This window comes from Theobroma cacao, chromosome 3 (assembly GCF_053813885.1).
Source record: "Theobroma cacao isolate CCN51 chromosome 3, ASM5381388v1, whole genome shotgun sequence".
In the NCBI taxonomy this organism is placed as follows: Eukaryota; Viridiplantae; Streptophyta; class Magnoliopsida; order Malvales; family Malvaceae; genus Theobroma; species Theobroma cacao.
Genome location: NC_142641.1, coordinates 6252290 through 6272099, shown reverse-complemented (window position 1 = coordinate 6272099; position 19810 = coordinate 6252290). Strand labels below are relative to the sequence as shown.

General features: G+C 33.0%; 1 long non-coding RNA gene across 5 annotated transcripts in view; it reads left to right on the top strand.

Moving 5' to 3' along the window:
• The window catches only part of LOC148763525 (uncharacterized), a 68342-nt gene that overhangs the window by 6749 nt on the left and 41783 nt on the right, over nt 1-19810 (top strand). Inside the window, exon 4 of one of the 5 annotated variants that reach the window (XR_016025130.1) lies at nt 3684-3702. The exons of 2 other annotated variants lie outside the window; for them this stretch is intronic. This is a non-coding gene — a long non-coding RNA (uncharacterized LOC148763525). Of the gene's footprint in view, nt 1-341; nt 542-1291; nt 1520-3683; nt 3703-19810 lie in introns of those variants that run through there. 2 more of the 5 variants (XR_016025125.1, XR_016025126.1) reach the window with 2 other exon arrangements.

The following is a 19810-nucleotide window of genomic DNA, read 5'->3' as shown; positions in this document are numbered from 1 at the left end:
TACCTCGTTCACCTTCAGTTCAATTAAATGCTTTATTTATGGCAATTATCATCATTTGAAGCCAGATCAGTAGTACCTTTCACAATCATGATTTCTTATATCGAGTCACCAAGGCATCCCTGATAACTGAGTATGAGAATGATTTTTAGCACGAGCCAAGCTTTTCAGGAAATCATAAGCCTAGTTGTTTATTTGGTTGAAATAAGTTGAAAGGTAATGAAATTACAGTATGATGATTTATTTTAATTGTCTCTATTTACTCGGCTTTAGATATTTTAGATGGTATTTGTTTGCTCACTGGGATTATATAATCTCACCACCCTCATTTTCACCCATTTCAGGCTCAGGATAGTGTGTAGATAGCTGATATCGTCGAAGGCTATAGTTGGCTTGACTACTCTAAAAACTGTAGGTTTATTGCCTTTGTGCACTTTTGTTCCTTGTGGGCCCACAAGTCACTGTAAAGTAAATTTCATATCCCGGTTATCTATATTGTAGTACGTATGAATTTATTTAGCTTTTACATTACAAAAAAAAAAAATTACCGATGACTATATAAATATTATTTTACAAGAAATTAGAATATTTTATAGAATATTTTTTTTATTCAAATAGTTGCAATATCATTTTTAATAAATGTTTTAGACACTCAAATTTATTTTAAATCATGAAATATGTGTTTTCCACTCATCTACTACATTTTTAGTCAGGTTCGAAAAATTTCGAGAAAAAATGACGAAAACGCCTTTGTGAGGCGAAAATTATTTTTCCACGGTTTTGAAAGGGGAAAAAGTTTAAAATTCTTTAAAAATGAGATTTGGCGATGATTACTCACAGGGGAGATGAGAAAATGTTACTAAAGCCTTGTGGGGTTTCGGTTGGCACTCTGAGTAACGAATGTCTACCGGGACGTCGCGACGGTTGTCACGAGCTCGAGGGGAGTACCGGGTCGTGACACTTCGCATATGGGACGAGTTATGATTTGTGCATGATTTTAAATATTATTTGGTTTTGCGGGAGCTTGCTAAATTTTATTGATTTGATTCGAAAATGATTATTAATATATTTCGATGTGAAAGATTTTATTACCTCGATTATTTATACTTTATAAGAAATTCTCGATTTCTATATAAGGCACAAACCCTCGTTTGAAACGAGTTGATTTTATAATCTTGCATTTTATATTCAATTGATTTGCCGTTTGCTTGTTTCCCATCTACGCCCTACTCGCTGAGTCGATGATTATCACTGAGTCTATGAGACTCACACCCCTTTATTTCCTCTTTTGCAGATAGGGATTAGCCTAGTGTGTAGTTAGTGACGCGTTCGGTCCACCGGAAATAGGTAAAAGCATTTCTTAGCATTTTATTCCGAGTCGCTCCGCTGTTAGAGGTTGAATCGTAGCACTTTGTTTATTAAGTTATAAACGAATATTGATGTTGATATAAGTAAATAATTGGAGATCATGGATTTCAATGTATATACTTGTGAATAAATGGTTTAAAGATTGAATTGATTATTATGTTTATGGTTCAAATCATGATATGATAGAATAATGTTTTAAGTACCAACATGGAATGGTGATTGTATATAGTGAACTAACGGGCACTTCGAGAAAGGCTTGTTCCGGACTTAGCGCTTTTTTTTCGAAAGTCTTGGACACCGGCAGCGACCAGGGAGAGGTCGTTGCAAATTCTAATGCTAATATTATGATTTCAACTCATGCAAATATGCCAAAAGAAATTATTCCAAAAGTTGGAATGGAGTTTGAAATTGTAACACCTGACCGTAAATTATCTGTGATATATCATTCACATGCTTTGGATAGCATGTTTGTATATTGAATTGCCCCGGAAAACAAGTTAAATGACTGCATTGCCCCTAATGATACGGTTCAGTTAAATAAGTTTTGAACTAATTTAAACAGAGAATCGAGGATGAATTTGAGAAAACTAAAACCCATGGATTTATTTAAAATGAGGATTCAGAGTTTGAGGTCCGATTTGGAGTTAATCCGGACTTTAAGTATTCCAGGGGCAAAATGATAATTTACCACTTGAGGACGACTATGGAATTTTTTTTAAAAAAGATTTTTTAATTTTGTTTGATTAAGATTGATTATATTAGACTTATTAGAGTATAATTTGAGGGTTTGGCAGTGAAAAAGTTTAATTCCGGTGATTTTTGGAGTGTAGGGGTAAAATCGTAATTTTTACCATCCGTGGATAAAATTTGAGATTTTGAGAGAATTTAGATCAAATTTGACCAATTGGAGAATGGTATGAGTATAAGGGATGAAAAATATGTCTATGGGAAATTTTTCAATTTTTGGGGTAAAAATGTAATTTTTGACTTTTACGGGGGTAAAAGTGTAAAATTTAAAAATTACTCCACCAAGACTTTGGATAAGTCTGAGAATTTTATCTAATCTATGGATATGTGGGACAAGTGTATGGTGAAAATTTGGAAACAAATGGATGGCTAGAATTTAAGGAATTAATAAAACATTAAAAAAATAAATAAAATAATATTAGATTATTTTAGCCTTTAATAAGGTCAAAATTTCCAGAATTCTCATCTTTTTCATGCCGTCCAAACCAGGAGAGAAAAGGGGGAAAAGAAATAAGAACCTTAGCTGAAAAATTTGGAAAAAATTAAGAGAAATCAAGAAATCGAGCATTAAAAAGGTAAATTTCATTGATTTTCCTTGTGATTTTCACTACCCATGCATTTTTTCTCATTTCCATGCAAAATTAGAAAGTAGGTGTGGACACCCATGTTGGCCAAACCTCCATGGATGAGTTTTGATTGATTTTAATTGAATTAAGTGATTTTAGTTAGGTTATATTGAAATATAGTAAAAATAAGCTAGAGAAATAATTTTTTCCCATTGAAACCCATTATGCCGAATTTTCTAGGGGAATATTGGCTGTTGATCTTGATGTTTATTTGAGGAATTATGATGAATAATGATGAATTATGAGCCTAGAAAAATAATGACAATTTTCGGAGCAAAAATATGAATTTTTACCCACTAGGGGTATTTTTGTAATTTGCTATCGGGACTAATAATTTGCACCACACTGAGGGACATTAAGTCAATTTGGGTGCAATTGAGGTATAAAAACTGAAAAATTAATTTGGAGTTTAAACAGACGCGTATATCGATTTATTGAGTAAAAGACTGAAATAGGCGCATTAGTAGTATAAATTAGTTTATTTTGGTTTAGTACCAAAGTAGTAAACCTCTTAATTGTGCAATTTGTCAAGGTGGCGAATCCTCTGGCAAGGGCAAAGAAATCACACCCGAGGAGTAATAGTTGGAGTACCTGAATTTAGTTTTCGAAAACTGTGAGTAAACTTATTATCGTCTTAATTATCTAGAGTAGTTTTATACAATTATGTGATTTTATGGAAAATGGGTTTAAATAGTAAATTACTATGTTTTAGGAGAAATTGTGATTTTATAAAATGATTTTATAGATTTTATGGAAAATTGAATACTGGTTTTGAAAATAGAGTGATTGGAGACTGCCTGCTTGTGTTATATATTGTGTTTTAAATTATATGGCTTATAACAATATGTGAGCATGAATGGCAAAGTCGGTATTTGTATCAAAATTATATATACTATGTATTCAGCCTTGAGAGGCTAGATTATGATAAATTGCCATGTCATGCAGATAAGGATTTTATAAATCAAGTGGTAGATAAAAAAAAGATTAGCTACTGCAGTGGCGGGGTTCCGTGGACTAGCCTATTGAGGGGCACGATAAACTTCTTTATATTCTCACCTCGGTCATAGAGGCGCGTAGGGTATCTCCTGATGTGGGTTTTTTGAGTGCACTTCATGTGGACCACCGCGTGAGAGTGAGACTCAACCAACGCCAAGGCATGGCTAGAATTTCGGATGTAAAGATATTTAATAGCCTTGGTGGTCTCGGTCAGATGCCTAGGCCAAGGCATCCCCGGGAATGATTTTGGTAAGAGCCAAGTTTTGCGAGATATATAAGCCATGTTGATTAATTGAGTAAATTGAATATTCATGTTATGAAACATATATCAGAAAAGAATATTTTTGGCATGACTCGGAACCTCCCTCAGGCCCATGACAGCCGCCGCGACCTCCCGATTTACACTCATTACCCGAAATGCCAATCAGAACCCCGCAAGGCTTACGTATCCGTTTCTTGCCTTTCCTGTGAGCAATCGTTGTTAAACATTCCGTTTTAAATAATTACCAGTCGCTTTCGACTCAAGTAAATCAAAGACAAAATTATTTTAAAAGGATTTATAGACAAATATTACTATTCAAAATATTGATTAAAATATAGCATTTTTATATAAAACAATATTTATAGAAACACGTGTAAGTAAAATAAATTCATACATACAATAATTTACAAAGTTGTAATGTACAATAATAATTACAATGACAAGTGGCCCATAAATACACCAAGTGTTGGTGATAGTAACCTACTGTCTGTGAGATAGAGGGGTCAACTGGAATCCTCGACAAAATCGGGTATCTACAAGCTACCACAGGCCTGAAATATTTGGAAAGGAGGTGGGTGAGATTTTGCAATCCCAATGAGTAAATAGACATTATTATAAATATCCAAAGGCGAGTAAAATGGAGGCTAGTTTAAACAACAAATCACAAACCATTTCATAAGGTTTTCAATTTATTTCTTAAACCATAAACTATTTGTAATTTACCAAAACAGTTGTTAAGGTTATGACTTTTATTATAAACAGGGCTCAAGCCAAAAACTAGTCCTCGGGGATACTGTCACGACCCGGAACTCCCCATCGGGCCAGTGACAACCGTCGCGAGGCCTCGACAGACATTCTTCACCCCTAATGTCGATTGAAACCTCGCAAGGCTTAGCATCAACTTTCGCAACTCCCCGGTGAGCAACAGTTATTAAATCTCGCATTTCAAAAAAATCATAAGTCATTTTTAAATAAGAACAATAAAATATTATTTTCTGGCTCACAGGGGCATTTTCGTAATTTTTCGTCAAAAATCTCAAAACTTGCTAAAAATGTAGTAAGTAAGCCGAAAATATATATTTAATGATTTAAAAACAAATTAAATAGCTAAAACATTCATTTGAAGTGAAAATTTGACCATTTGAATATAATAAAAATATTCAATAAAATAAACTATTTTCTTATAAAATAATTTTCATAAAACTATCGGTACATAATTCTTATAGCGTAAAAGTTAATTATATTTATATATACTATAAAGCAAATAACCAAAGCATAAAATTTCTTTTACAGTGACACGTGGGCCCACATCTAACCAAAATGCATCGGAAGCTGGAAACCTACAGCTTTTACCGATTCGAGTCCAAATGAAAGTCCTTGTCAAAGTCAGCTAACTATGGAATTCCCTGAGCCTGAAATGTGAGGAAATGAGGGTGGTGAGATTATAAAATCCCAGTGAGTAAACAAATACCATCTAAACTATCTAAAGTCGAGTAAATGGAGACAATTAAAATAAATCATCATACTGTAATTTCATTACCTTTCAACTCATTTCAACCAAATAAAATCAATCCATAAAAATCGAGAAATCAACTTGGCTTATGAATTTCTTAAAACTTTGGCTCGTGCCAAAACTCATACTCGGTGATACCTTGCGCAGGGCATCCAACCGAGTCCGCCAAGGCTGTTAAAATTTTGTATACACTTAAAATATATTTTTAATTTGAGAAAAATACAGCCGTTCATTGGCGTTGGCTGAGTTCCCCTTCACGTGGTGGTTTGGCGTGAAGTGAACCCTAAGCTTTACCCCAGGAGATACCCTACGCGCCTCTCCGTTCGAGGTAATAATATAATGGAGTTTACCGTGCCCCTCTAATAGGCTGGTCCACGGAACCCCCTCTGCAGTAAATAATTAATATATAATCCACCAATCAATAAAATTCATTCTAGCATGACATGGCAATTTATCGCAACCTAGCCTCTCAAGGCTGAATACACAGTATAAATAATTCTAACACCAAAATCAGTTTAGCCATTCATGCTCATTTATTATCATAAGCCATTCAATTCAAAACCATAAATTTGCAACACAAACTAGCAGTCTCCAATTACTCTATTTTCAAAACCAATATTCGATTTTTCAAAAAATTTATAAAATTATTTCATAAAATTACAATCTCTCTTAAAACATAGCAATTTACCATTTAAACCCATTTTTCATAAAATCACACAATTGTATAAAACTACTCTAGATAATTAAGATGATAATAAGTTCACTCACAATATTAAGAGTAGAAATACTCCTATCTTCCGCCCTCGAGTGCAGTCTCTTACCCCGAAACAATTGACTCACCACCTATCCATAATCCATGATACAAAATTCAATAAATTGTGTCAATTTATCATAAATTATTTCAGGCTCGGTATATATGCATGATATGATATACAACTTATCCGACAACTGCTTAAATGCGGTGTCGACCTAATTCGGCCTATTATCTCCAATTTAACTCCAAATCAATTCTTCTCACTTTCTACACTCCAATTATAACTAAATTACCTCCATGACTGTGAATGAGATTCAATTTATCAGTCTTGGTAGCAAATTACGAAAATACCCCTAGTGGGTAAAAATCGTATTTTTGCTCCGAAAATTTCCATTATTTTTCTAGGCTCATAATTCATCATTATTCATCATAATTCCTCAAATAAACATCAAGATCATCAGCCAATATTCCCCTAAAAAATTTGGCCAATAATGGTAATGGAGGAAAATAAATTCTTTTCTTGTTGTTTTGTTCCTAAATATGCTAAACTAACTTAAAACACTAACATAACTTAAAATCAAATTAATCTAACAACTTTCTCTCTCCTAACACATTTTTTCAGAATTGAATTCATCATGAAAACATGTAATTTAATTATGAAAAATAAAGAGAAATGCTTGGGAATAAGAAAACTCAAGCTTAATAGAAAAAATCTCACCTTTTTCACTTAATTTCCTTGAAAATTCACACTTTTTCTTTGATTTTCTCTCTCTAGGGTTTTGTTTTTATTTTCTCTCTCTTCTTGCTGGTTTGGCCGGCCATGGGGTGGAAGATGGGCTGATTTTATGCCTTTTTATAAAGAAATAATAAAATAATAAAGGTATGACACATGGCATCATGTCATTGGCCCGTTTTTAAAATTTTAAAATTTTAATCCTTTTTATCTCCACCACACAATTAGTCAATGGTCAAAATGAGGATAAAGGAAGACCATGTGCTGAAAAAATATCCTGGTGGTGGAAAATTATAATTTTGCCCCTGGGGTGGCAAAATTACCATTTTACCCTTTTACTCCAAATTATATCGAAATTAAAATTTTTCACTTCTAAACCTCAAATCTTACTCCAATAAGTCAAATTATACTCCAATAAGTCAAATGGGGCCAAAAAATCTTTTCTAAAATTTCCATTTTGTCCCCAGGTGGCAAATGACCATTTTACCCCTAGATAGCGAAAATTCTGGTTTGACTCCAAATTGATCCTCGAACTCCGGATTACCATATTAAACCATTTTGGGACATTAAAATTCTTAATTTCATCATAAATTTTCTATTTGATCTAGTTCGAGGCTTAAATCAACTTTATTGTACCTCTAGGTACAATACCGACTTTTGTAAATTTTTCAAGACTCTCCTAGCATGCAAACATGCTATCCATCACATGTATGTCATGATAAATATTTTTATAGAGTCGGGCTTGTCATCTTCTCCCCCACTTGGATCAACCATATGATCCTTCTTCTTGATTGACTTCGACATCAAGCTAAATATTAATATTTTAATATTATTTCATTAATAAAATATTATTTTATTTTTAAAAAATTTTATCTTGTCTCCTTGGTACCCAAAATACCTTATTATGCCTCACTTGACTTCCAAATCGCCTTTTATCTCACAAATTCTCCTCCGATAAAATTATTATTATTTTATTATTATTTTCTCACTTATGAAATATTTTATCCTAAACTACTCCTTTCGTCTTTTATCACTGCTAAACATTTTAATTGACCTCAATTTGCATTCGATCAACTTTATTTACCACCATATCAAAGTATGGGGTATTTCAGATACCTTGGCCGAGACATCTAACTGAGTCCGCCAAGGTTGTTAAGATATTTACATGTTAAACACATATTAGTTTTGAAAACAAGCCGTTCCTTGGAGTTGGTCGAGTTACACATTCACGTGCGGGTTCGACGTGAAGTGAGCTCTAACACTACCCCGGGAGTTATCCTCCTCGCCTCTACAACCGGAGTAACTATATAACCGGGTTTATCGTGCCCCTCTAATAGGCAGTCCACGAAAATCCGTCATTGCAGTGACTAAACCCACCAACTTTAATAAAATTTCGACAGTATAACGTGACTTTTATTTATTTACCAAGCCTGCATAATAAAAGACAACTTACATAAATTCCCCATGCAATTATAAAATATAGCCACACATACTCATATATCATAAGCCATTCATAGGAAAATATATTTTTCAAGACAATTGGCGGCCTCCAATGACTCAATTTCATGATCAAAAGTTTCTTATTTCAGATAATCAACACAATATATTTATTTGTCACATTTATTTCTAAAACATCAAAAGTCCCATTTTAATCTCATTTTAATTTCATAAAATACCTAAAAAAAACATTTAAAAATAAACTCTAGATAATTTACAATAATAATAGGTTTACTCACAGTTTTCGAAAACTAAATTCGGGTACTCCAACTAGTACTCCTCGGGTGCGATTTCTTTGCCTTTACCAGAAGATTCGCCACCTTGACAAATTGCGCAATTAAGAGGTTTACTACTTTGGTACTAAACCAAAATAAACTAATTTATACTACTAATGCATGATATGAAGTGCAAAATGTCTAAATTTTACCTAAATGCGGTGTTAGCCTATTTTGGTCTTTTACCCGATAAATCGATATACGCGTCCGTTTAAACTCCAAATTAATTTTTTTTAGTTTCTATACCTCAATTGCACCCAAATTGACTTAATGTCCCACAGTGTAGTGCAAATTATCAATCTCGACAGTAAATTACGAAAATACCCCTAGTGGGTAAAAATTCGTATTTTTGCTCTGAAAATTCTCATTATTTTTCTAGACTCATAATTCCTCAAATAACCATCAAGATCAGCAGCCAATATTCCCCTAGAAAATTCGGCATAATGGGTTTCAATGGGAGAAAATTATTTCTCTAGCTTATTTTTGCTATGTTATAATATAACCTAACTAAAATTACTTAATTCAATTAAAATCAACCAAAACTCAAGCTCAAAACTCATCCATGGAGGTTTGGCCAGCATGGGTGTCCATACCCACTTTCTAATTTTGCATGGAAATGAGAAAAATGCATGGGTAGTGAAAATCACAAGGAAAATCAATGAAATTTTCCTTTCTAATGCTTGATTTCTTGATTTCTCTTGATTTTCTCCAAAATTTTCAGCTGGGGTTCTTATTTCTTTTCTCCCTTTTCTCTCCTGGTTTGGACGGCTTGAAGAAGATGAGAATTCTGGAAATTTTGACCTTTTTAAAGGCTAAAATAATTTAATATTATTTTTTTTAGTTTTTTAATGTTTTATTAATTCCTTAAATTCTAGCCATCCATTTGTTTCCAAATTTTCACCATACACTTGTCTCACATATCCATAGCTTAGATAAAATTCTCAGACTTATCCAAAGTCTTGGTGGAGTAATTTTTTTGAAATTTACACTTTTGTCCCAGTAAAAGTCAAAAATTAAATTTTTGCCCAAAAAACTGAAAAATTGCCCATAGACATATTTTTTATCCCTTATATTCATACCATTCTCCAATTTGTCAAATTTGATCTAAATTCTCTCAAAATCTCAAATTTTGTCTGTGGGTGGTAAAATTACGATTTTTTCCTTACACTCCAGAAATCACCGGAATTAAACTTTTTGACTTCCTATCATTAAATTATACTCCAAATAGTTAATCTTGGTCAAAAATTTCACTCCATGATCGAATTATTATCTTAGGTGGCAAAATGATAATTTTGCCCCTAAACATAAAAATTTTCAAAATTTTCCCAAAGGAACTCTCGAACTTCGAACAATCATTTTTAGTCATTCCTGGACTGTAAAATATTAAATTTCATCCTACGATTCCTATTTGAACTAGTTCGAGGTTAAATCAACTCAAGTGTATCGTTAGGTACAATACCGAATTTCGTCTATTCTTAGGGACTTTTCTAGCGTAACAACATGCTACTCAGTGCATGTATGTCATGACATGTGTTTATAGGGTCAGGTTTTACAATTTTAATTCGTCTCCATTTACTCGCCTTTAGATAGTTTAGATGGTGTCTATTTACTCACTGGGATTATGTAATCATAATCTCACCACTCTTCCTATCCATTTTTCAGGCTTAGGATAGTTTGTTGATAGTTGATTAAGACGAGCATTAATCTCGGAGTTGCATCCTAGAAAGTAAGGGTTCGTAGCCCTACACCTTCTTGATCAGTTGGGGGCCCACGTGTCACTATAAAAGTAATTTTATAATTCAGTTAACTGCTTTAAAGTACGTATGAATATATTTAGCTTTTACACTACAAAAATAAATTACGAATTTCTCTATAAATATTATTATATTTTTATTTAGAAAATAAAATATTTTATTTTCAGGCTTAGGATAGTTTGTTGATAGTTGATTAAGACGAGAATTAATCTCGGAGTTGCATCCTAGAAAGTAAGGGTTTGTAGCCTTACACCTTTTTGATCAGTTAGGGGCCCACGTGTCACTGTAAAAGTAATTTTATAATTCAGTTAACTGCTTTAAAGTATGTATGAATATATTTAGCTTTTACACTACAAAAATAAATTACGAATTTCTCTATAAATATTATTATATTTTTATTTAGAAAATAGAATATTTTATTGAATATTATTATTTTATTCAAACAATTATAATTTCATTTCAAATAATTATTTTAGACATCTAAATTTACTTTTAATTATGAAACATGTGTTTTTCGCCCACACACCATATTTTTGGTGGGTTTCGGTATTTTTAAAGAAAATGACGAAAATGCCCTTGTGAGCCAAAAAATAATATTATATTGTTTTGATTTGGAAACGACTATTGATTTCTTCAAATGCGAGATTTGATAACTATTGCTCACCGGGGAAGTGCGAAAGCTGATACGAGAGCCTTGCGAGGTTTCGATTGGCATTCGGGGTGAAGAATGTCTGTTGAGGCTTCGCGGCGGTTGTCACGGGCTCGATGGGAGTTCCGGGTCGTGACTGAAATAGAATAAGATATTTATGATTTTTAAAATAGGTATGTCAAAGAAGTAGGGTTCAATATTCAACTAACAAAAGGACATAAAGATAAGTACGGTAATTGGGTAGATAGGGTTTTTTGTTGTTTTTGCCAAGGAACTCGAAGAAAAGATAAAAGAAATGATGATGTCAAAAGTTGTTTTTCAAAAACAAGATTTGGGTGCTTACATGTATTAAAGTTTCACGATATATGCTGGTAAATTATGTGTTACGAAATTTATTGTAGAACATGTTAGAAAAAGTAGTATAAGAAAATAAGTCAGAAAGCTTGAGGTATGCTGTAATATGCTATCTTTAAAAAGTTATTGTGTATTATGGAGATTTACAAATAAGGACTCTCCAAGATACAACATGCCTACTGCAGAATTCGTTCAAGTGAAAGTTTGTTTTGGAAGTACGTTCTCTTTATAAACATTGAACTAGTGTATTTCAACAATTGAGTCTGTTGAAAATGTTGGACAATTAATTAATGTGATTCGATAGTTATGTCTATTGAAAAACACTGAAAATGTATCACGCCTCGAAACTCCCCATCGGGCCCGTGACAACAGCCGCGAAGCCTCGACAAACATTTTTCACCTCGAATGTCAATCGAAACCTCGCAAGGCTCTCGTATCATGTCACGACTCGGAACCTCCCTCGGGCCCATGACAACCGCTGCGACGTCCCGATTGACATTCATTACCTGGAATACCAACCAGAACCCTGCAAGGCTTACATATTAGTTTCTTTTCTTTCCTGTGAGCAATTGTTGTTAAACATTCCATTTAAAACAATTACCGGTCGTTTCCAGCTCAAATAAATCCCAAGAAAAAAATTTTTTTAAAAGGTTTTATAGACAAATATCACTATTCAAAATATTGATTAAAATATAACATTTTCATATAAAACAATATTTATAGAAACACGTGTAAAAAATATTTTGTAATGTGTAAGTAAAATAAATTCATACATACAAAAATTTACTAAGTTATAATGTACAATAATGGTTACAATGACAAGTGGCCCAAAATACACCCAGTGTTGGTGCTAGAAACCTACTGTCTGTGTGGTAGAGATGTCAACTGGAATCCTCGACAAAATAGGGTATCTACAAGCTACCACAGACCTAAAATGTTTGGAAAGGAGGTGGGTGAGATTTTGCAATCCCAATGAGTAAACAGACATTATCATAAATATCTAAAGGCGAGTAACAGAGAGGCAAGTTTAAACAACAAATCACAAACCATTTCATAATGTTTTCAATTTATTTCTTAAACCATAAAATATTTGTAATTTACCAAAACAGTTGTTAAGGCTTATGTCTTTTATAAAAGAAAACAAGGCTCAAGCCAAAACTAATCCTCGGGGATACCTTGGCCGAGGCATCTAACCAAGTCCGCCAAGGTTGTTGTAACATTTACATGTGAAACACATTTTGATTTTTAAAACAAGCCGCTCCTTGGCGTTGGCCGAGTTACACATTCACGTGGGGGTTCGACGTGAAGTGAGCTCTAATACTAACCCAAGAGTTACCCTCCTCGCCTCTACAACCAGAGTAACTATATAACAGGGTTTATCGTACCCTTCTAATAGGCAGTCCACGAAAATTTGTCACTGCAGTGACTAACCCACCAATTTTAATAAAATTTCGACAGTATAACGTGGCTTTTATTTATTTATCCAGCCTGCATAGTAAAAACAACTTACATAAATTTCCCAATACACTTACAAAATATAGCCACAGATACTCATATTTCATAAGCCATTCATAGGAAAATATATAATTTTCAAGACAGTTAACAGCCTCCAATTACTCAATTTCATAATCAACACAATATATCTTTATTGGTCACATTTATTTGTAAAACATCAAAAATCTCGTTTTAATCTCGTTTTCATTTCATAAAATACATAAAGAGCATTTAAAAATAAACTCTAGATAATTTACAATAATAATAAGTTTACTCACTGTTTGTACAAACTAAAAGCTTTCTAGGTGCCCCGATAACTACTCGTTGGGTACGATTTCCTTATCTTTACTGAAAGGCTCTCCTCCTAGACACATTGCAAAAATTTACTCAATTCATCACATTAATGCTAAATAACTATATATTTGACTTAAATCCTATACTAATGCATGGTATGAAATGTAATAGCCAAAAATAGCTTAAACGCGGTATTAACCTATTTTTGGTACTTTACTTGATAAATTGCTAAAGCGCTCCATTTTAGCTCTAAATCGTCCCATTCTCTCTCCAACGTTTCTAACCATTAAATATCAGCCAATAACCTTCTAAAATAACCAAAATCAGTTCACTTTCCTCCTTGGAAAATTCAGCCAAAAATGGGACATTAACTCGGTAAATTTTCTACTTTGTTTTTCTATCACATTTAACCATTTTTCATCATTTTCTCTTCATTTCTCTTAGAATAAAAATCAGATCATCATCATTGTACCTCATTGCAGATTTGGCCAAGGGTGGGTATTGTGAAAATTTAATGCTTTCTTGCCCAATTTAATTTCTAAACACATTTAACTAACTAAAACTATCAATTTAACTAAAAATCAAAACCTAAAAATTTCAAAATCTCTCCCCTAGAATTTCGTCCAGCCCTTGATGTCACTTTTAGATCTCTCTCCTCAAGCATGATAAATGGAAACAAAGGCATAAGAAAGGTAGAAATCAAGCTAAAGTCGAAAAATCTTACCGTTAGACGCATAAACGTGTGAAAAACGCGAATTCCCCTTTGAATTTTCTTGTTTCTCTTTGGTTTTTCTTTTTTTCTTCCTTTCCTCTCTTGTTCTCCCTTATGGCTGGCCAGCACTTAAAATGGGGTTTAAATGGGCTGCTTTTTCATTAAAATAATATTATATCATTAAAAAAATGCCACGTGTCACTTTCCCATTGGCCCATTTTTAAAATTTCATCCATTTGTTTCCAAATTTTCACCATACACTTGTCCCACATATCCATAGCTTAGATAAAATTATAAGACTTATCCAAAGTCTCGGTGGAGTAATTTTTTGAAATTTACACTTTTGCCCCCGTAAAAGTGAAAAATTACATTTTTGCCCAAAAAACTGAAAAATTGCCCATAGACATATTTTTCATCCCTTATACTCATACCATTCTCTAATTTGTCAAATTTGATCAAAATTCTCTCAAAATCTCAAATTTTGTCCGTAAGGGGTAAAATTACGATTTTGCCCCTACACTTCAGAAATCACCAGAATTAAACTTTTTCACTTCCTATCATTAAATTATACTCCAAATAGTTAATCTTGGTCAAAAATTTCACTCCATTATCAAATTATTATCTTAGGTGGCAAAATGACGATTTTACCCCTAAACATCAAAATTTTCAATTTTACCCCTAATGAACCCTCGAACTCCGAACAATCATTTTTAGTCATTCTTGAACTATAAAATATTAAATTTCATCATACAATTCCTATTTGAACTAGTTCAAGGTTAAATCAACTCAAGTGTACCGTTAGGTACGATACCGGGTTTCGTCTACTCTTAGGTGCTTTTCTGGCATAATAACATGCTACTCAGTGCATGTATGTCATGACATGTGTTTATAGGATCGGGTTTTACATATCAGCTTCCGCATCTCCCCGGTGAGCGACAATTATTAAATCTCGTGTTTCAAGAAATCATAAGTCATTTCCAAATCAAAATAATAAAATATTATTTTCTGGCTCACAGGGGCATTTTCGTTATTTTTCTTCAAAAATATCGAAAACCCGCTAAAAACATGGTGTAAAAGCTAAAGTATAAAATAACTAAAGTATAAAATTACTTTTACAATGACACGTGGACCCCCAACTAACCAATAAGATGCGAGTCTGTGAACCTACAATTTTGTCGATGTAAGGCTAATTGAAGTCCTTGATGCAATCGACTATCTACCGGCTATCCCGAGCTTGAAATGTGGAGAATTGAGGGTGGTGAGATTATAAAATCTCAGTGAGTAAACAGATACCATCTAAACTATCTAAAGGCGAGTAAATGGAGACGGATTAAAATATTCTTTTCCAATATATGTTTCATAACATGAATATTCAGTTTACTCAATTAATCAACATGGCTTATATATCTCACAAAACTTGGCTCCTGCCAAAATCATTCTCGCGGATACCTTCGTTAAGGTATCCCACTGAAATTGTCAAGACTGTTAAAAATTTATATTTCGTATAAAACACATTTTTCATTGAACATCACAGCCGTTCCTTGGCGTTGGCTAAGTCTCACTCTCACGTGGTGGTTAACGTGAAATGCACTCAAAAAGCCCACCTCAGGAGATACCCTACGTGCCTCTACGATCGAGGTGAGAATATAAAAGAGTTTACCGTGCCCCTCTAATAGGTTGGTCCATGGAACCCCCCACCACTGCAGTAGCTAATCTTTAATCCACCAATTGATCAAATCTCAAGGGCATAACATGGCAATTACATTACTAACCAATTTATCAAGGCAAAACAAACAGTTCATATTTTTCAACACAAGTATAAATTCAACCAATCATGCCAATTTATCACAAGCCATTTAATTCAAATCATAATTTTACAACACAAGTAGGCAGTTTCCAATTACTCTATTTTCAAAACCAGTATTCGATTTTCCAGAAAATTTATAAAATGATTTTATAAAATCAGAATTTCTCCTAAAACATAGCAATTTACCATTTAAACCCATTTTTCACAAAATCACACATTTGTATAAAACTACTCTAGATAATTAAGACGATAATAAGTTCACTCACAGTTTTAGAAAACTAAATTCGGGAACTCCAACTATTACTCATTAGGTGCGATTTCTTTGCCTTTACCAGAGGATTCGCCACCTTGACAAATTGCACAATTAAGAGGTTTACTAATTTGGTACTAAACCAAAATAAACTAATTTATACTACTAATGCATGATATGAAGTGCAAAATGTCTAAATTTTGCCTAAACGTGATGTTAGCCTATTTCGATCTTTTACCCGATAAATCGGTATATGCGTCTGTTTAAACTCCAAATTAATTTTTTTCAGTTTCTATACCTCAATTGCACCCAAATTGACTTAATGTCCCTCAGTGTGGTGCAAATTATCAGTCTTGACAATAAATTACGAAAATACCCCTAGTGGGTAAAAATTCATATTTTTGCTTCGAAAATTCCCATTATTTTTCTAGGCTCATAATTCATCATTATTCATCATAATTCCTCAAATAAACATCAAGATCAGCAGCCAATATTCCCCTAGAAAATTCGGCATAATGGGTTTCGATGGGAGAAAATTATTTCTCTAGCTTATTTTTGCTATGTTTCAATATAACCTAACTTAAATCACTTAATTCAATTAAAATCAACCAAAACTCAAGCTCAAAACTCATCCATGGAGGTTTGGCCAGCATGGGTGTCCATACCCACTTTCTAATTTTGCATGGAAATGAGAAAAAAAATGCATGGGTAGTGAAAATCACAAGGAAAATCAATGAAATTTACCTTTTTAATGCTTGATTTCTTGATTTCTCTTGATTTTCCCCAAAATTTTCAGCTAGGGTTCTTATTTCTTTTCCCCCTTTTCTCTCCTGGTTTGGACAGCTTGAAGAAGATGAGAATTATGGAAATTTTGGCCTTTTTAAAGGCTAAAATAATATAATATTATTTTATTCATTTTTTTTATTTTATTAATTCCTTAAATTCTAGCCATCCATTTGTTTCAAAATTTTCACCACACACTTGTCCCACATATCCATAGCTTAGATAAAATTCTCAGACTTATCCAAAGTCTTGGTGGAGTAATTTTTGAAATTTACACTTTTACCCCCGTAAAAGTGAAATATTACATTTTTGCCCCAAAAACTGAAAAATTACCCATAGACATATTTTTCATCCCTTATACTTATTCCATTCTCCAATTTGTCAAATGTGATCTAAATTCTCTCAAAATCTCAAATTTTGTTCTCGAGTGGAAAAATTACGATTTTGCCCCTACACTCCAAAAATCACCAAAATTAAACTTTTTCGCTGCCAAACCTTCAAATTATACTCCAATACTCAAATCATACTCCAATAAGTTAAATGGGGCCAAAAAAATCTTTTCTAAAAATTCTCATTTTGTCCTTAGGTGGCAAATGACCATTTTACCCCTAGATAGTGAAAATTTCAGTTTGACTCCAAATTGATCCTTAAACTTCGAATTACCATTTTGAGTCATCCCTGAACTGTGAAACTTTTAATTTCACCTTAAAATTCCTATTTGAATTAGTTCGAGACTTAATCGACTTAATGGTACCATTAGGGGTAATATCGTCTTTTAATGATTCCTCGAACTTCCTAAATATGCAAACATTCTATTGAGCATGTAAATGACGTTGTAATTATTTTATAGAATAGGGTTTGACAACACTACCCTCCTTAAAATAAAATTTTATCCTCAAAATTTCACTTATCAAACTCAAAGAAAAGGTGTGGTATTATCTTTTATTCGATGCTCAACTTCTCTTGTTATCTCCTTTATAAGGAATCTTGAGTTGCTCCTTGTATTTATTTCCAACTCAACTTGAATACTTCACTTATATTTATTATTACCCTTTAGAATTTGATCAGCAATAATCCTCTTAATCATAAGTCTTTATGTCAATTAGGATTATACTAAGTGGTTTCTCAAGATAAAGAGTCTACGCAGCCTCCTGTCTATAATCGGTGCTGCAGTCACTAACTATAAACAAGACTCTACGTCAACTCCACTATTTTGCTGTTTACCACAAGAGTTGCTTCATTTAATCACTTTTCATTCAACCGAGTTAATACAAGAATTATAAATCCTCATAGTAATTCTTTATAGTACTCATTTTCTATGCCATCGTCGTAATCCTTTATTCACAAATTCGTTACTTAACATTGATGTCCCTTCTCATTAATCTCTCATCCTCTTTATTTCTTAAGATTTGACTTTGATCAATACATTATTGATCTTATGTCACGACCCAGAACCTCCCTAGGGCCCATGACAACCCTCGCGACGTCTCGATTGACACTCATTATTCAAAATGCCAATCGGAACCCCGCAAGGCTAACGAATCAGTTTCTTGCCTTTCCTGTGAGCAATCGTTGTTAAATATCGAGTTTGAAGAGAATATAAACTATTTTAGATCGAAAACAATCAAAATAAAATTTTCGCCACATAGGGGTATTTTGGTTATTTTTACCAAAAAATTTCGAAACCTGATAAAAATATAACGTATGGTAGAAAATATCCACTGCCAATTTAAAATAAATTTTTGTAATCTAAATCATCCATTTAGAGTGAAAAGTTGGCTAACTAGACTAAATAAAAATATTTGATAATATATTTTATTTTCTTATAAAACAATTTTTATAGAACTATACATAAATAATTTTTGTAGCGTGAGAACAAAATAAATTCATACATACTATAATTTACAAAGTCATAATATACAATAATAATTACAATGACAAGTGGCCCATAAATACACCCAGTATTGGTGATAGTAACCTACTGTTTGTGGGATAGAGGGGTTAACAAATTGGATATCTACAAGCTACCACAGGCCTGAAATGTTTGGAAAGGAGGTGGGTGAGATTTGCAATCCCAATGAGTAAACAGACATTATCATAAATATCTAAAGGCGAGTAAAATGGAGGTAAGTTTAAACAACAAATCACAAACCATTTCATAAGGTTTTCAATTTCTTTCTTAAACCATAAAACATTTGTAATTTACTAAAACAGTTGTTAAGGCTTATAACCTTTATTAAAAACATGGCTCAAGCCAAAATCTAGTCCTCAGGGATACCTTGGCCGAGGCATCTAACCGAGTCCGCCAAGGTTGTTAAGATATCTACATGTTAAACACATTCTAGTTTTGCAAACAAGCCGTTCCTTGGCGTTGGCCGAGTTACACATTCACGTGGGGGTTCGACGTGAAGTGAACTCTAACACTACCCCGGGAGTTACCCTCCTCGCCTCTACAACCGAAGTAACTATGAAACCGAGTTTACCGTGCCCCTCTAATAGGCAATCCACGGAAACCCGTCACTGCAGTGACTAAACCCACCAATTTTAATAAAATTTCGACAGTATAACATGACTTTTATTTATTTATCCAGCCTTCATAGTAAAAGATAGCTTACATTCTATTCCCAATGCATTTATAAAATATAGCCACATATACTCATATATCATAAGCCATTCATAAGAAAATATATTTTTCAAGACAATTGGTAGCCTCAAATTACTCAATTTCATAATCAACACAATATATTTTTATTTGTCCCATTTATTTCTAAAACATCAAAAATCCCGTTTTAATCTCATTTTCGTTTCATAAAATACATAAAGAGCTTTTAAAAATAAACTCTAGATAATTTACAATAATAATAGGTTTACTCACCGTTTGTACAGATGAAATGCTTCTTAGGTGCCCCGATCATTATTGGTTGGGTACAACTTCCTTGCCTTTA